Source organism: Dendrobates tinctorius, unplaced genomic scaffold (assembly GCF_039654945.1).
Source record: "Dendrobates tinctorius isolate UK_male_01 unplaced genomic scaffold, ASM3965494v1 ptg000250l, whole genome shotgun sequence".
Taxonomy (NCBI): domain Eukaryota; kingdom Metazoa; phylum Chordata; class Amphibia; order Anura; family Dendrobatidae; genus Dendrobates; species Dendrobates tinctorius.
Window position 1 is genome coordinate 18,871,441 of NW_027361917.1, and position 18,933 is coordinate 18,890,373.

Here is an 18,933-nt window from a genome sequence, read left to right on the forward strand (position 1 = left end):
TAACTCTGCCAGACGTATATTAATCTTGTGAGGCTTAACTGTGCCTTGAGATCTGTATGCTTGATCTGTTGCCTGACACTGAACTTCGTTACTTTGACCTCGGAACGTTACCTGACTACGCTTTTGTCTCTTCCTTCTGTTTATGATGTACCCTCCTGGCTTCTGACCTTGTACTCCTTGACCACTTTGACTCAAGGCTTGGCGTTGAGAAGTGACTAGCGTCACAGGTCGTACGAGTGCTGCAGCCCATCAGTGCCTACTCTTAGGCTGCAGCACTCACAAGTAGAGTTGAGCGAAACGGGTCGGTCAAATTCAAAAATAGCCGACTTTAGCTAAAGTCGGGTTTCGCCGATCGAAACCCAACCATAGCGTGAGGTCGGCCATGAAGTCGCCGATCAGAGCGCCAAAGTCGCATTTCAAATAATGCTTCCAGCACCTTTTCTTAGCCAATGAAGGTGGACGCACACTGTGGGCAGCATGATGACATGGGCAGCGGCCACCACCATCTTAGAGAAGGGCATTGAAGTGATTGGATTTCTTTGTGTGGTGTCACAGTGGGTATAAAAGGCTGTGACCGCCATCTTACTTCTCCCGATCTTAGAATAGGGAGAGGTGCTGCTGCTGATTCTGAACAGGGAGAGCGTTAGGCAGGGAAGAAGAAAAAAAAACTGCTTTTGCTGATGCCGCTTTTCACTGTACAGTTATTGTGCAGTGAAAGGGGAGGATTTTTGTTGTGTGCAGCAGCGCTGGTGGTGATTAGGATGCCTTTTAAGGCTACCTGCTAGCTGCATTGCTGTATGCACACTGCTGTTCACACTCCTTTTTTCAAAGCACTCCAACTTTTATTATTTTGTCCTGGTGAGTTACTGAGCGTTCATTTTTTCACACACCATATAGCGGTGTACGCTCCTCACAAACTACCGTGTAACGGCTGATATCACGGACCAAAAAAAGCTATCTGGGTGTGACTCTGGAAGAAAAAGCCAAGGAGTTTTTCCGTTTTTCCAGACCTACACCTTAGAGTGCTGTCAGCTTTTCAAACAGTTTTGTATATCTGCTGTTTGATAACGGTCAAAACTAGACAGAGACAGCGTGTGTCAGTCCCTATACAAATAGACGGAGATTGACAATTTTCCATACAGACACCGTATAGTGGTGTGCGCTCCTCACACAATACCGTGTACCGCCTTGTATCATGGACAAATAGAAGCTATCTGTGTGTGACTCTGGGAAAAAAAGCCGAGGAGTTTTTCCAGACCTATACCTTAGAGTGCTGTCCGCTTTTCAAACAGTTTCGCATATCTGCTGTTTGATAACGGTCAAAACTAGACAGGGACATCGTGTGTCAGTCCATATACAAATAGAAGGAGATTGACAATTTTCCATACAGCCACCATATAGAGCTGTCCGATTCTCAAACAGTATTGTATATCTGCCGTTCGCATTACAGTCACATCTATACAGAGTCAGCGTGTGTGTGTGACACTCCGTAAATAAAGTACTTATACGGAGATTGTTAGTTACACAAAAAATGTATAGAGCTGTACACTTCTGATACAGTTCCGTATATCTGCTTGTTGGATTACGGTCCAATACATACTGTGAGAGCGTCTGCGACTAACAAAATATATACGTAGATTTAATTTTTTTAATGCACCTTACACAGCTGGACGCTCCTCATACAGTACCATCTCTCTTCTGGTATTTTTGGTACATTTTCCCAAACATGAGGAAGTATGGTGGAAGAGTCCGCGGACGTGGGCAGGGGGGCGCATCTGGTATTGATGGTGGTGTTGCATTGGCTGGTTCTGGCAAAAGCACAATAGCAGCTAAGGCAGGAGGTGTTGAGTCTGCGTCATCGTCTGGCCCAAGAAGGCCTGTAAGGTTGCCTTTTCTTGGAGTAGGAAAACTGATTTTAAAGCCGGAGCATCAGGAACAGCCACATTGGCGTACATTGCAGAAACAGCCACCAGCTCTATTGCCTCCTCTTCTGAACGTTGGAAACCTGCAAGCACAGAGTCATCAGTGCAGGGCTCTGGTCAGGAAAAATACCTTTCCTTGTGTCCTTCACCCCCACCAAAAGTTAAGGATGCGGCAGCCCACACTTCAGATTACTCTATGGTGCTCTTTTCTTTCCAGTCAAATCCAGAATTCCCCAGTCCAAGATGAATCTGACATGGAATGCACTGATGCACAGCCACTGCTAGATGATTCTGCTGGTACATCGACCCAGAGCACTACATTGCCCTCGCAGTCTATTGAGCCAGAACCTGACCCTGATGAAACTCAGGCGCCCCTTCCTGCATACTATACCACCTTACACAGTGACACAGAGGAAGGTAAAGAGGAAGGTGCAGATGGCTTTGAAGAGGAGGTGATGGATGACCCAGTTCTTGACCCAGATTGGCATCCATTGGGGGAGGAGGGTGGAGCTGGCAATAGTTCAGATAAGGAGAAGGATCCGCAGCAGGCATTGACATTGCAGCAGCGGTTATCTGCCAGGCCTGTAGCTGTCCAAAAACGTGGAACAAAAACTAAAAGAGTTGCAGGACAGCTCGGCCAGATGGTCAACTTGGCACAGCGTGCAAGGCCAGAAAATGTATACCATAGTAGGAAGAGTGCAGTGTGGCACTTCTTTGTACAAAATCCTACTGATGAGGCAAAGGTTTCCTGTATAAAGTGCGGAAGGATCTTTAGCCGAGGTAAACAACTCAGAAATTTGAATACCAGTTGCATGCTTAGACATTTAATCAACATGCACTTGCAAGCGTGGACGGACTACAGAACCTCAGGTAGCACATGTGCACCTGCTCCGACTTGAAGGTAGCCAGCAACGCTACATCGCTTCCCCCACTGTAAGACCAACGCCACCGTTAAGCACACCACCAGCACTAAATGTGGAGGTGTCGTCGCAAGGCCAAAGCACTCAGGGAATCACAATGGTTTTGCAACACAACACTGAATCTAGGCCATCGCCACCAATACCATCACCAACCCCCTCTCACTCCATCCGGTCCACCGCTACTTTCCCTATATGAAGCTCTCCAGTCCAGCTCACCCTATCAGACACTCTGAGTAGGACAAGAAAGTACTCATCCTCTCATCCGCGTACACTTTGTTTGAACGCCTACATTGCCAAACTAATCTCATTAGAGTTGATGCACTACAGTTTGGTTGAAAGCGAAGCTTTCCGCAACCTCATGGCCTACACTGTCCCACGCTATGACCTACACAGTCGGCACTTCTTTTCTCGAAAAGCCATCCCTGCCCTCCACTGGCATGTGAAAGACTGCATTGTCCATGCACTAAAACAGTCAGTGAGTGGAAAGGTGCACCTCACAACAGATGCATGGACCAGTAGGCATAGCCAGGGCCGTTACATGTCCATCACTGCACACTGGGTTAATGTGGTGGATGCAGGCTCCACTGGGGAGAGCAGTGGTGGAACAGTGCTGCCTAGCCCACGGTATAGGAAACAGTTGGCTGTAGGCTTTCGATCCTCCTCTATCAGCGAAAGCTCGTCCACAGAGCACAGTCACACGAGCACTCCACCCGCAGCTGGCAGTGTTGCACACAAGGTGTCCCACTATCGAACAGCTAGTGGTAAGCGTCAGCAGGCTGTGTTAAAGATAATGTCTTTGGGCGACAACAGACACACCGCGGAGGTACAGGCCAACTACTTGCAGCGACAAACTGAGTCATGGCTGGGGAGTCTACATCTTGAGCCAGGCAAGGTAGTCAGTGATAACGGCCGTAATTTTGTGGCAGCCATAGCCCGTGCAAAACTCACACACATACCTTGCCTGGCTCAAACTTTGAACCTGGTGGTGCAGTGCTTCCTTAATAATTATCCGGCATTAACATCCCTGCTCCATAAGGTGCGAAGACTGTGCTCGCACATCTGTCTTTCAAATGTCCACTCCACTCATATGCAGAAGCTGCAGCGATTGCTCCACCTCCCCAAGCACCGCCTAATCATAGACGTTGCAACAAGGTGGAACTCCACCCTGCACATGGTTGAGAGGCTGTGCAAACAGAGGCAGGCTGTAATGCATTTGTGTTAGGATACACGGGCAGGCAGTTTGAGGGAAGACATGGAATTGTCGGGTGTGCAGTGTTCAAAGCTTAAAAGACCTCTGTAAAGTCCTTCAGTGTTTTGAGGAATGCACACAGCTGGTAACCGCAGATGACGCCATCATAAGCATGAGCATCCCACTTATGCGTCTGCTCATGCAAAGTTTGACGCACATTAAGGATCAGGCGTCTGCAGCGGAGGAGGAGGGAAGCCTTGATGACAGTCAGCCATTGTCTGGTCAGGGAACTGTCCTGGACGAGGTGGAGGAAGAAGAGGAGGAGGAGGGGGATGATTATTTTCGGAAGGAGGATGCTTCTCGGGGGCAAGAAAAAATGTTGGCGTTCCAAGGTCACGTACAGTGTTTGTGCGTGACTGTAGGGATGTGGATTTGCCAGAAAGTGCTCCTCCACCCACCACTAGCAGTGCATCATTGACACCTGGAACATTGGCCCACATGTGCGATTATGCCTTGCGGATCCTAAAAACGGACCCCCGCATTGCCAAAATGATGAGGGATGACGACTACTGGCTGGCCAGCATCCTCGATCCTCGCTACAAAGGCAAATTACACAACATCATGCCCCAGGAGAACCTAGAGATAATATTGGCTAACAAACAAGCAACTCTGGTAAACTGTTTGAGGCTTTCCCAGCACACAGCAGCGGTGCTGGTTCGCCCACGAGCCATAGTGGGCACAATGGAAGAGGTGTTCGTGTTGCACACAGCCAAAGTGGCGTTGGAGACGGGTTTAATGACCATGTTGTGGAATGATTTCTCAAGTACCGCTCACACGACTGCTAATACTGCATCGATTAAAAGTGACAGGAGACAGCCGTTGTCAACTATGGTTACAAACTACTTATCCCATATCGATGTTCTCCCTCACAGGTCGTTCCGCTTTGACTATTGGGCCTCTAAACTGGACGCCTGGCCTGAATTGGCACAGTATGCCTTACAGGAGCTCGCTTGCCCTGCTGCTAGTGTGTTATCTGAAAGAGTCTTCAGTGCTGCTGGATCAATCCTGACAGAAAAAAGGACCCGTCTGTCTACCCAAAATGTTGACGATCTAACCTTCATTAAAATAAACCATGCATGGGTTTCAAAGGATTTTGTCCCACCTTCCCCTGATGACACATAGGTTGCCAGAAAACTGCCTCGCTTTTGTCCTCCTCTTCCTCGGACTTGCCCAATTCCGCCCTTTGCAGCAGCTGAATGTCCAGCCAGCACATCAACATATGCCATTTTTTAAACCTCCCTAAGTGGGCTGCCCACCCCCCCAATGGCTCGGGTCAACACCTGGCGCACCCGGGCAAGTGCCGTTGCTCTGAACAGGTGGATGGGCTCACAGATGGCCGACGGCCCTGGCACAGGGCCCCTCATAGTACAATACAGTGTCTCTGATGGTGGGGGGGCCCACTCGCCGTCAGACACACCAGCATACTGTGAGGGGCCCTGTGCTAGTACCGTCGACCACGAGTGTGCCCCCCTGCTTGGTCATGGCCACAGCACTTGCAAGTTGCAATACTTACCTCTCCCTGCTCCACCACTGTGAAGTCTGGGCAGTTAAATCCTTCACAGGGACGGCCACTAGAAATTTGGTTTATTGATCGATGATGTGTAATATGTAGCTATGGCCTTTCCTGCTGGCCTCTACCTTCAGATGATCAATGGCTACCATTTGTAATGGACGTCAACTTACAAGCGGATGCAGTGGTGCTTTATGATCACCTTTCACAGTTGTGATAGTCACAGACGTGTGACATTCCTGCCACCATTTTTCAATGTCTCCTCTCATGCCAATCCAATAGAATCGCCTACGGTCTGTGGCTTCTGTCTTTTGCACTCCAAAATGACCAGACACAACATGATAGGCAGTGAGGACCATGTCCACATCTCTCCCTGTGATCACAGTTTGATGTAGACGAGAAATGGTGATATGATCCACGCTACTGCGAAAAAGCAATCCTTTCTTCACAAAGAACCGTTTTCGCTGTCTCCACAGACACAGTAATTGAGGGTCTGCATCGCCTCTGTAACATGTACTGGGAGGTTTTCCCACGATGAGTAATTCCCAAATTTCTGCTAACACTCGACTTTCCAACTGTACTTGTATCTATGTAGTTTCCAGTAGCGGAGAGTCTGGTCTGGCTTACTGAGATTGATATATATACGAAGATTTAAAAGTACCACAACACTGCATACTGTTGTGTTAGGAATGGCGGAACGCACTAAATAAAAATAAAGAATAAAGTGTATTCGCCGCTCGGGGTCCACCATGCAGTAGATGTTACACCGCTGCTAGGTAATGACAGATGAGCAATATGGCGGTATAATGCGCACAGGTTAGATTTCACCCGAAGTGTGCAAAGCGGGCTCTGTTCACACACAGAGGCGCCAAAACATAAACATACGAAAACGCTGAGCTTGTTAGTGTCACAGACCGCAGGGAAATGCACACACGGTATCTGGTCACAGGAGCAGGACCCAAGGCAGAGGAGCTGCGTCCGTCTAGACCTACCGTGTATGCGGCGTCGCTGCTGCGGACGCCAAGGAGGGCTGCAACTGCAGCGCGGCGTAGAGCATGGCCACTAGTCGACAAAGCTAGGAAGCAGGCGCAATGTCGGACGCTAGAGTAGAGGTGCGGTGTGCACAGTCGCCTAAGGCTTTCCACTGACTGCTGCACCAATTCCCTATCCACATGTGTAATATCAGAAGGAAGGGGTTTCAAATGAGTCAGTCACCAGAGTCATACATCCGCCACCATTCACACATTAGCTTGAAAAGTCTATACTAGCGCATGGCCGAATGGTCATGCGCGCTTTTTATAGCCGTGCGGGACCTTCCAAATCTCCGAGATGGACCAATGTGATCTGGAGCAGGACCTGGGCACATGACTCCCGATCTCCAATGGGAGATCGCCTCGTGAGCATGCCCAGTAGGAGCACAGAGGAACTTAGTTTCTGGAGCGGTCTGCTGCAAAGTAATCTTCTCTGCAGTAGATAGACAGCAGGAGACCACAGAATGTGAGGCTCTGGATTCCTGCAGAGCAGACGCAGAACCCAGACGCCTAACACTGTTGTACGCTTCGACTACCTTTCCCTACTTGTTAAATTCTGGTGTAATACATACTGAGCCTGTGAGTGTCTGTGTCTGACTCCGGAAGTATAGACGGAAATTTAAAGGTACCCCTAGACTGGATACACCTGGTATGTGCTGATACAGTACCTTTGTTCAAAATTTTGTATTACGGTATCATCCATTGTGAGTGAGCGTGTGTGATTTACGCCTTCTATATATACAGTGAATCAGAGATACCAATTTTTACCCTATACTCGATACCACTTGTATCTTGTTATACAGTACGTTTGTTCAACATTTAGTATTATGGTCAAATCCATACTGGGTAAGCGTCTGAGACTGACTATGTATACGGAGATTTCAATTGTACCCTATCTATAATAATAAATGCCCTAACCAGCTTCCGGTTGTAACAACTTCCGTCCAGTTGTAACCGGTGACGTCACCACACACACACACGCACGTTAACCCTCAACACACCACACCGCCTCAACACACACTCCTCTCACCTTTCACCTCCACTCATGTCCACTTACTCTTTCACTCCACATACGTTCCTTTCTCTCACTCCGTTTCTCATACTCACACCGTCATCGTCGCTGCCCCGACATCTTCCTCCGCCGCCGCGATCCAGGATCCAGACGTTCTCCAGGCCGCCGACATCGGGATCCAAAAAGATGGCGTCGGAGAAATCTCGCGAGATTACGCCGACGCCATTTTGGATCCCGATGTCGCCCATGCCAGCGACATGTTGTTGCGTCGACGCCATCTTGAATATCGCGGGACTTCACGAAATCCAAGATGGCGTCCCGCAAGAACATGTCGGCGGCCTGGAGAACGTCTGGATCCTGGATCGCGGCGGCGGAGGAAGATGTCGGGGCAGCGACGATGACGGTGTGAGTATGAGAAACGGAGTGAGAGAAAGGAACGTATGTGGAGTGAAAGAGTGAGTGGAGGTGAAAGGTGAGAGGAGTGTGTTGAGGCGGTGTGGTGAGGGTTAACATGGCAAGAGGTGTGAGGCTGTGTGCACACGCTGCGGATTTTGCTGCGGTTCCGCAGCGGTTTTGGCCGCTGCGGACCCGCAGCAGTTTTTGCTGCAGTGTACAGTACCATGATTCCCTATGGGAATCAAAAACCGCAGTGCAGACGGTGCGGAATTTTCCGCGCAGATTATCTGCGGTTTTCAATCCGCAGAAAGAATTGACATGTCAATTCTTTCTGCGGATTCTCCTGCGGTTTGCCATCTCCTCTATTGAGGAGATGAAAAACCGCAGGGCAAAACTGCAGAGCAATCCGCAGGTAAAACCTTTTTTTACAAAATCCGCGCGGATGAATCCGCACCTAATCCGCAGCGTGTGCACACAGCCTTAACGACGTCGGCGAAATCTCGCGAGATTTCACCGACGCCATCTTGCATTCGTGAAATTGCGTCATTTACCTGACTCCGACTTGCTGTGCGGACGCTTGGCATTGCCTGTACCACCATAACTACTGCTGCCTTGGTCCTATGCCTGTTTACTGCCGGTGTCTAATTACAGGGCCAATTTGCCTCTACCGCCATAACTACTGCTGCCTTGCTCCTCTGCTGGTGTCTAATTACAGGGCTAATTTGCCTCTACCGCCATAACTACTGCTGCCTTGCTCCTCTGCCGGTGTCTAATTACAGGGCTAATTTGCCTATACCGCCATAACTACTGCTGCCTTGCTCCTCTGCCGGTGTCTAATTACAGGGCCAATTTGCCTATACCGCCATAACTACTGCTGCCTTGCTCCTCTGCCGGTGTCTAATTACAGGGCTAATTTGCCTATACCGCCATAACTACTGCTGCCTTGCTCCTCTGCCGGTGTCTAATTACAGGGCTAATTTGCCTCTACCGCCATAACTACTGCTGCCTTGCTCCTCTGCTGGTGTCTAATTACAGGGCCAATTTGCCTATACCGCCATAACTACTGCTGCATTGCTCCTCTGCCGGTGTCTAATTACAGGGCCAATTTGCCTATACCGCCATAACTACTGCTGCCTTGATCCTCTGCCGGTGTCTAATTACAGGGCTAATTTGCCTCTACCGCCATAACTACTGCTGCATTGCTCCTCTGCCGGTGTCTAATTACAGGATCAATTTGCCTCTACCGCCATAACTACTGCTGCATTGCTCCTCTGCTGGTGTCTAATTACAGGGCCAATTTGCCTATACCGCCATAACTACTGCTGCCTTGCTCCTCTGCCGGTGTCTAATTACAGGGCCAATTTGCCTCTACCGCCATAACTACTGCTGCCTTGCTCCTCTGCCGGTGTCTAATTACAGGGCCAATTTGCCTATACCGCCATAACTACTGCTGCCTTGCTCCTCTGCCGGTGTCTAATTACAGGGCTAATTTGCCTATACCGCCATAACTACTGCTGCCTTGCTCCTCTGCCGGTGTCTAATTACAGGGCTAATTTGCCTCTACCGCCATAACTACTGCTGCCTTGCTCCTCTGCCGGTGTCTAATTACAGGGCCAATTTGCCTATACCGCCATAACTACTGCTGCATTGCTCCTCTGCCGGTGTCTAATTACAGGGCCAATTTGCCTATACCGCCATAACTACTGCTGCCTTGATCCTCTGCCGGTGTCTAATTACAGGGCTAATTTGCCTCTACCGCCATAACTACTGCTGCATTGCTCCTCTGCCGGTGTCTAATTACAGGATCAATTTGCCTCTACCGCCATAACTACTGCTGCATTGCTCCTCTGCTGGTGTCTAATTACAGGGCCAATTTGCCTATACCGCCATAACTACTGCTGCCTTGCTCCTCTGCCGGTGTCTAATTACAGGGCCAATTTGCCTCTACCGCCATAAGTACTGCTGCCTTGCTCCTCTGACTGTTCACTGCCTGTGTCTAATTACAGGGCCAATTTGCCTCTACCGCCATAACTACTGCTGCCTTGCTCCTCTGCCGGTGTCTAATTACAGGGCCAATTTGCCTCTACCGCCATAACTACTGCTGCCTTGCTCCTCTGCCGGTGTCTAATTACAGGGCCAATTTGCCTCTACCGCCATAACTACTGCTGCCTTGCTCCTCTGCCGGTGTCTAACTACAGGGCCAATTTGCCACTACCGCCATAACTACTGCTGCCTTGCTCCTCTGCCGGTGTCTAATTACAGGGCCAATTTGCCACTACCACTTCATAACTACTGCTGGGCAATTACAGGGTCAATTAGTATCTGTTTACTCTACAATACTCCAGGACGCCTTCTTCACTGCCAGATAACTGCCAAATAGACTCCTTTACCTGTGCCAACATGAGTCATAACAAAAAGTATGCCAATGCCAGTGAAAGGAAAGCAGCTTTAGCACTACGACAAAAACAATGCCGTGCTAATGAGACTCCTGAGGAAAAACACCATCGCCTTGAGAAGATTAAGGCTTATAAACGCCGTCGCCTCACACACGAATCCCCTAACTCTAAATCCATAAGATTGGCTGAAGAAGCCTCTGCACGCCGTCACCGCCGACAACAGACGGCCTCTTCCTCATCATTATTATTAGACTCACAACAGGATGCTTCCACATCAGCATGTGGAACAATTTACTGCTACACTTCATCCCATATGCCGTTCACTGACATAACTAATCAGCAATCTGTTTCTGCCCTATCAATACCACCATTCAATACCGATGCACAGTATGCCAATGCCAGTGAAAGGAAAGCAGCTTTAGCACTACGACAAAAACAACGCCGTGCTAATGAGACTCCTGAGGAAAAACAGCATCGACTTGACAAGATTAAGGCTTATAAACGCCGTCGTCTCACACATGAATCCCCTAACTCTAAATCTATTACATTGGCTGAAGAAGCCTCTACACGCCATCACCGCCAACAACAGACGGCTTCTTCCTCATCATCTATAATAATAAATGCCCTAAGCAGCTTCCGGTTGTAACAACTTCCGTCCAGTTGTAACCGGTGACGTCACCACACACACGCACATGTTAACCCTCAACACACCACACCGCCTCAACACACACTCCTCTCACCTTTCACCTCCTCTCACTCTTTCACTCCACATACGTTCCTTTCTCTCACTCCGTTTCTCATACTCACACCGTCATCGTCGCTGCCCCGACATCTTCCTCCGCCGCCGCGATCCTGGATCCAGACGTTCTCCAGGCCGCCGACATGTTCTTGCGGCGACGCCATCTTGGATTTCGTGAAATCCCACGAGATTCAAGATGGCGTCGCCACAAGAACATGTCGCTGGCGTGGACGACTCAGGATCCAAAAAGATGGTGTTGGCGAAATCTCGCGAGATTATGCCGACGCCATTTTGGATCCCGATGTCGTCCACGCCGGCGACATGTTCTTGCGGCGACGCCATTTTGGATCGGCAAAATCCCGCGATAGTCAAGATGGCGTCGCCGCAAGAACATGTCGCCGGCGAGGACGACGTCGGGATCCAAAATGGCGTCGGCAAAAACTCGCGAGATTTCGCCGACGCCATTTTGGATCCCGACGTCGTCCATGCCGGCGACATGTTCTTCCGGCGACGCTATCTTGACTATCGCGGGATTTCACGATACTCAAGATGGCGTCGCCGCAAGAACATGTCGCCGGCGTGGACAACGTCTGGATCCAGGATGGCGCCGGCGGAAGAAGATGTCGGGGATCGTGGAGCAGCGGCGATGATGGCGTGAGTATGAGAGACGGAGTGAGAGAAGGGGTCGTATGTGGAGTGAAAGAGTGAGTGGAGATGGTGAAAGGTGAGAGGAGTGTGTGTTGAGGAGTGTGTGTGTTGAGGGTTAACATGGCAAGAGGTGTGATGCTATCGCATCCTCCCGATGCGATAGCATCGGGCCATAATCTAGTAATATATATACTTGCTATCTTGTTATCCAGTACCTTTTTTACAACATTTTTTATTATGGTCAAACCCAGACTAAATGAGCGTCTGAGGGTGACTCCGGAAATATATACCGAGAGTTCAAATTTGGCCAACACTGTGTACAGCTGTATGCTTGTGTTACATTACCCATTTACAGCTTTTCATATTCTTGTGTAATCCATACTGGGCCTGAGAGCGTTGTTGTCTGCCTCCTGAAATGTATACGGAGATTCAGAATGTTTACACTATACTATATATACCTTGTATCTGGTGATACTGTACCCTTTTACACTTTTTTATTTTATTGGGTAATCCATACTGAGCCTGTGAGCGTCTGTGTATGGCTCATGAAATACTGTATATACGGAGATTTACTGTTATCCCTAGACTGTATAGAGTTGTACGCTTCTGATACAGTACCATATATCTGCTGGTATTTTGGGTCAATTTTCTAAAACTTGAGGAAGTATGGTGGAAGAGGACGCGGACGTGGGCGTGGGGGGCCACCTGGTACTGATGGTGGTGGTGGTGCATTTGCTGGTAGTTCCAAAAACACAATAGCAGCTAAGGCAGGAGGTGTTGAGCCTGCGTCATGGTGTAGCTCTGGAAGGCCTGTAAGGCTCTGTTTTCTGGGAGTAGGTAGACTGCTTTTAAAGCCGGAGCATCAGGAACTGTTTTTGGCTTACTTTACTGAAACAGCCTCCAGCTCTATCGCCTCCTCTTCTGAAGTTTAAAAAAATGCAAGCACTGAGTCGTAAGTGCAGGCTTCTGGTCAGGAGCAACCACTTTCCTTGTGTCCTTCACCCACACCAAAAGTGAAGGATGCCTCAGCACACACTTAAGATTACTCCATGGATCTCTTTTCACATACCTGGGTAAATTAAAAATGGGGCCCATCATAAACTGGAGCATTCAAAATGGGGGACATCTGACACTGGAGCAGCATCTATGGGGCACATGATACACTAGAGCATTAGAAATGGGGCCCATTATATATGGAGCATTATTAGGGCCTATAAGACACTGGAGCATCATCCATGAGGCCCATCATATACTGGAGCATTCCAAGTGGGGCAGATCAGACACTGGAGCAGCATCTATTGGGCACATGATACACTGGATCATTAGAAATGGGGCCCATTATATATGGAGCATTATTAGGGCCCATTAGACACTGGAGCATCATCCATGAGGCCCATCATATACTGGAGCTTTCCAAATGGGGGACATCAGACACTGAAGCAGCATTTACGGGGCCCTTTATGCACTGGAGCATTAGAAATGGGGCCCATTATATATGGAGCATTATTAGGGCCCAAAAGACACTGGAGCATCATCAATGAGGCCCATCATATACTGGAGCATTCCAGATTGGGGACATCAGACACTGGAGCAGCATTTACGGGGCCCATTATACACTGGAGCATTAGAAATGAAGCCCACTATATGTGGAGCATTATTTGGGCCCATAACACACTGGAGCATCGTCCATGGGGACCATCATATACTGTAGCATTATGTGGAGCTCATCATATACTGTATGGAACATTATATGTGGCCAATTATTCTGTATGGAGAAATATATATGGGGCTCATTATTCTGTATGGCGCACAATGTGGTGGCCATAATACTGTATAGAGTAATATACTGTCCTTTTTTGAGCTATTGAACAATTTAAAATAAATTAGTCATGTCATGTAAGCAGTGAAGTATTTGTCATTGTACTATACCTATATTTCTGTGCCGTATCGGAGCATCATGAGTTGTGGTATGTGTTAAAGGGAATCTGTCACCCCTTTTTTGAGATATCATATAATGATATCATTTAATTGTGTGTCACATAAGGATTCTCTTAGTACTTTTGCTTCCCCCTGACCCCGCACCTTTCATGCATAAATACCTTTTTTATATCGGTTCAAATGTATGTAAACTGCCACGGTCCGGTCTGATGGGCGGGGCTTATTCAACTGCTCCCCCTCCCTGTCTTGCTCTACACAAGAAGAAATGCGTAGAGCAAGACAGGGAGGGGGGGAGCAGGTGAATTAGCCCCGCCCAGCGGACCAGACAGCAGCAGTTTACATACATCTGAACCGATATAAAAAAGGTATTTATGCATGAAAGATGCGGGGTCAGGGGGAAGCAAAAGTACTAAGAGAATCCTTATGTGACACACAAATGATATCATTATATGATATCTCAAAAAAGGGGTGACAGATTCCCTTTAAAGGGGCGCACTGACACTCTTTGGCCCAGGGCACATGAAAACCTGGAGCCAGCCCTACCCCCCACAACTTTAGCCAAATAACCCCCAGTTTTCAATGCGTAACTATTATAATGAAGTAAATTAAGGTTGACAAGCTTCAGTAATAAGAATTGATGATTTTGGCATTGAAATGGGCACTGTGTAGGTGTGTTTACTATCCTCCACTCCCTGCCGACTTTGCTTCCCCATTGACTTGCTTTGGTTTTCGTGTTTGAGTCGGTCTCTGACTTTTCCCTATAGTTGGCCGATTTCGTTCGACCTGACTTTTGAGAAAGTCGGATTTCATGAAACCCGACTCGACCATAAAAAAGGCAAAGTCGCTCATCTCTACTCACAAGACATAATATCTAGGAAGCACCAGCAGGCACAGTGCCAATATCACAGTAACATTACTGGTCCAACAGATGCGTACATGGTGTTTTTATATTTTTATATTTTGCCTCCAAAAAAGCTATTTACCTGCTGATATAGAGGTGATCTGCAGGTAACTAGTCTTGAAATCTTGTTTGTCAGATTTAGTAGAAGCTCAGCTAGAGGTAAAAAATTAAGTTATATCCTGCCTGTAGCAACTTGTTTAATGTACAGTCATCGGGGTGGTGCAGAGAGCCTTTGCAGTCCCCACTCAGTGCACAGTGAGCATGCTGTAATCACTCCACATCATATTGATTGACAGCCTGGTCTGAAGTGTGTGTGTGCAGAGCTGTCTGATAGCCAAGGATGGATTGCATCATTCTCACTGTATAATGACCTATGACTAAAACTGCTGCCTACACTGCTCTAATGATTGTAAGCAAGCAGCTGCAGGGAGAAAAAAAGCTTAATTTTTCCTTGTAGCTGCAATTCCTCTTAGCCTGCCAGACACAATTAAAATGTCACTTACCTGCAGATTACTGCTATGTCTGCAGGTAAAAAGCTTTTTTGGAGATGATGGGTTCACTTTAAGAAGGGGTTGTAGAAATAAGGGACAACCGCTTTAACCCCTTAACAAACAAAGTTGGACATAACACTTCATTAGCGGATGTCAATTCCAGCATCATGACATGATACGTCTGTCATGACTTTAAATTGTCACTGTGTGCAAACGCGCAGTGACAGTTCCATCTTGACAGCTGTCACTGAAAGCTGATCGGCACATGAAGAGATGAGAGGACCCATGCCGTCTCGCACTCAGGGCGCTGTGATCATGCCAGAGGTGGCTGATTAACCCCCTAAATGCTGCTATTGAGACCAATCACAGTATTTAGTAGGGAGGGAATTTCCACATTTAGCAGAAATTGTGTAACAAATGTTGGTGCCATTTTTACCCATTTCCCTGTGTAAAAATGTAAAATCTGGGGCTAAAACTTAATTTTTTCTTCACTGCCCAATGGCATAAAATTCTGTGACACATCTGTGATGTGGTGTCAATATGAATATGCAAATAAAGTCCGTGGAGCCTCATTTAAGAGTCTCAAACACGGGACTAGCCAGATCTTCCTCCAGGGAAGGACCCAGCCAAGGAGTGCCTCCTTTCGGAAACCACCATTACCACCATATTAAGTGGCCCTTTAAGTAAATATCCAGCTCTTTATGAGTTTACAGATATGACAAGGGAAATACCAAGGCCAGGTATCCATCCACAGACAGCTGTTTCGGGGTGTTGCCCCTCATCAATGTGGAGTAGGATCCGTTGGAACACTTCAACGGATCCCACTTATTCTGAAAAAGTTTCCATGTGACATATTGTATTTCATGATAGTGGTAAAATTTGTTTGATATGACTTGCGTTTATTTTTGAAAATATCGAAAATTTGGCAAAAATATAGAAAATTTCGAAATTTTCAAACTTTTAATTCTTATGCCCTCAAACCAGAGTGTCATGTCACACAAAATAGATAAATTTACCACATATCTACTTTACATCAGCACCATTTTTGAAACATAATTTTTTCGTTAGGAAGTTAGAAGGGTTAAAAGTTGATCAGCAATTTCTCATTTTCCCAGAAAATATTTTTTAGCGACCACATCACATTTGAACTGACTTTGTGGGGCCTATATGATAGAAAATACCCAAAAGTGACACCATTCTAAAAACTGCACTTCTTAAGGTCCTCAAAACCACATTCAAGAAGTTTATTATCCATTCATGCGCTTCACAGCAACTGAAGTAATGTGGAAGGATAAAAATGTTACTTTTTTTCACAAACATTTTTACTTTAGCCCCAATTTTTTATTTTCACAATGGTAACAGGAGAAAATAGACCTTAAAATTTGTTGAACAATTTCTCCTGAGTACACCAATACCCCACATATTTATTGGCTTGGCAGGGCTGGGAAGGGAAGGAGCACCATTTGACTTTTTGAACTCAAAAATGGCTAGAAGGAAAAGAAAAAGTGCCATATTGGAGTTCAGATTTTGCTGGAATGGTTTGCGGGTGCCATGTCACATTAGCAGAGCCCCTAAGGTGCCAGAACAGCAGAAACCCCCTATATGTGAACTCATTGAATTCATCTAAGTGTGCAGTGAGCATGTTAACACTACATGTGTCACACAGAATTTTATACCATTAGCCGGAGAAGAAAAAATAATTACATTTTTACTGCTGTATTGTTGTCTTAGCCCCAAACTTTTAATTTTTATAGGGGTTAATAGAGAAAAATAGACCTCACAGTTTGTTGTGTAATTTCTCCTGATTGCACTAATACCCTACATGTAATTGATAACTACTTTTGAGGCACCGTGCAAAACTCAGGAGGGAAAGAGCAACATATTATACTACAGATTTTACTGTTATGGTTTGTGGGTGCTATGATCCACTGTCAGAACCCCTGAGATGCCAGAACAGCATAATCCCCCCATTAGTGACCTTATTATACAAGCTACCTCTTTCATGTATTGGTGCAGTGATCATATTGACACCACCTTCATGAAACAATCACTGACCTCAGGGAGACCAGTCAAAGAAAACACTGCGGCAGCCGGCAAAGGCGCTCAATCAGTGAAATCCTAGGTGCATTGCTCCCTGGGAAATACGAATATGCAAATAAAGTCCATGGAACCTCATTTAACCCCTTCACCCCCAAGGGTGGTTTGCACGTTCATGACCGGGCCAATTTTTACAATTCTGACCACTGTACCTTTATGAGGTCATAACTCTGGAACGCTTCTATGGATCCTGGTGATTCTGACATTGTTTTCTCGTGACATATTGTACTTCATGTTAGTGGTAAAATTTCATTCAAATAACTTGCGTTTATTTGTGAAAAAAACGGAAATTTGGCAAAAATTTTGAAAATTTTGCAATTTTCCAACTTTGAATTTTTATGCCCTTAAATCACAGAGATACGGCACACAAAAAACTTGATAACTAACATTTCCCACATGTTTACTTTACATCAGCACAATTTTGGAACCAAAATTTTTTTTTGTTAGGAAGTTATAAGGGTTAAAAGTTGACCAGCAATTTCTCATTTTTACAACACCATTTTATTTTTAGGACCACTTCACATTTGAAGCCACTTTGAGGGGTCTATATGATAGAAAATACCCAAAAATGACACCATTCTAAAAACTGCACCCCTTAAGGTGCTCAAAACCACATTAAAGAAGTTTATTAACCCTTTAGGTGCATCACAGGAATTTTTTTGAATATTTAAAAAAAAATGAACATCTAACTTTTTTTCACAAAAAAAATACTTCAGGTTCAATTTTTTTTATTTTACCAAGGGTAACAGGAGAAATTGGACTGCAAAAGTTATTGTGCAATTTGTCCTGAGTACGCTGATACCTGATTTGTGGGGGGGAACGACTGTTTCAGCACATGGCAGAGCTCAGAATGGAAGGAGCGCCGTTTGACTTTTTCAATGCAAAATTGGCTGGAATTCAGATCGGACGCCATGTCACGTTTGGAGAGTCCCTGATGTACCTAAACAGTGGAAACCCCCTACAAGTGACCCCATTTTGGAAACTAGACCCCCCAAGGAACTTATCTAGCTATGTGGTGAGAACTTTGAACCCACAAGGGCTTTACAGAAGTTTATAACGTACAGCGGTACAATTAAAAAATCATATTTTTTCCACAAAAATGATCTTTTCACCCCAATTTTTATTTTCCCAAGGGTAACAGGACCCTAAAAGTTATTGTGCAATTTGTCCTGAGTATGCTGATACCCCACATGTGGGGGTAAACCACTATTTGGGCGCATGGCAGAGCTTGGAAGGGAAGCAGCGCCATTTGACGTTTTTGGCTGGAATTGAGATCGGACATCATGTCGCGATTGGAAAACCCCTGATGTACCTAAACCAGGGCTGTGGAGTCGGTAAGCCAAACCTGCGACTCCGACTCCGACTCCTCAATTTCCCTTACACCGACTCCGACTCCACGACTCCGACTCCGACTCCCACACATATTGCTTATATTTAAGTGAAAAATTTATTGTAGTACAATGTGAACCTCAGACATTTAATCATTTTTATGATCCAATAATCAAGATATTTAGAACAGAATATATATTGGTGTACTACCCGGTTTTCATTCTTTTTGGTACAGATACGATATGGATAGACAGATATGGATAAATGGATAGATAGAGCAGATTTCTAATCTGCTTTTGCTATTGAGTAACATTATCTATGAGCTCAAAAACCTTTCAGGTGATGCAGTTTTTT

The 18,933-nt window shown here is 46.4% G+C and overlaps 1 protein-coding gene across 2 annotated transcripts in view; it reads left to right on the forward strand.

The window, feature by feature from the left end:
* SLC8A1 (solute carrier family 8 member A1) overlaps nt 1-18,933 on the forward strand; it is a 509,050-nt gene that overhangs the window by 424,408 nt on the left and 65,709 nt on the right. The gene's annotated exons all lie outside the window — the stretch shown is intronic.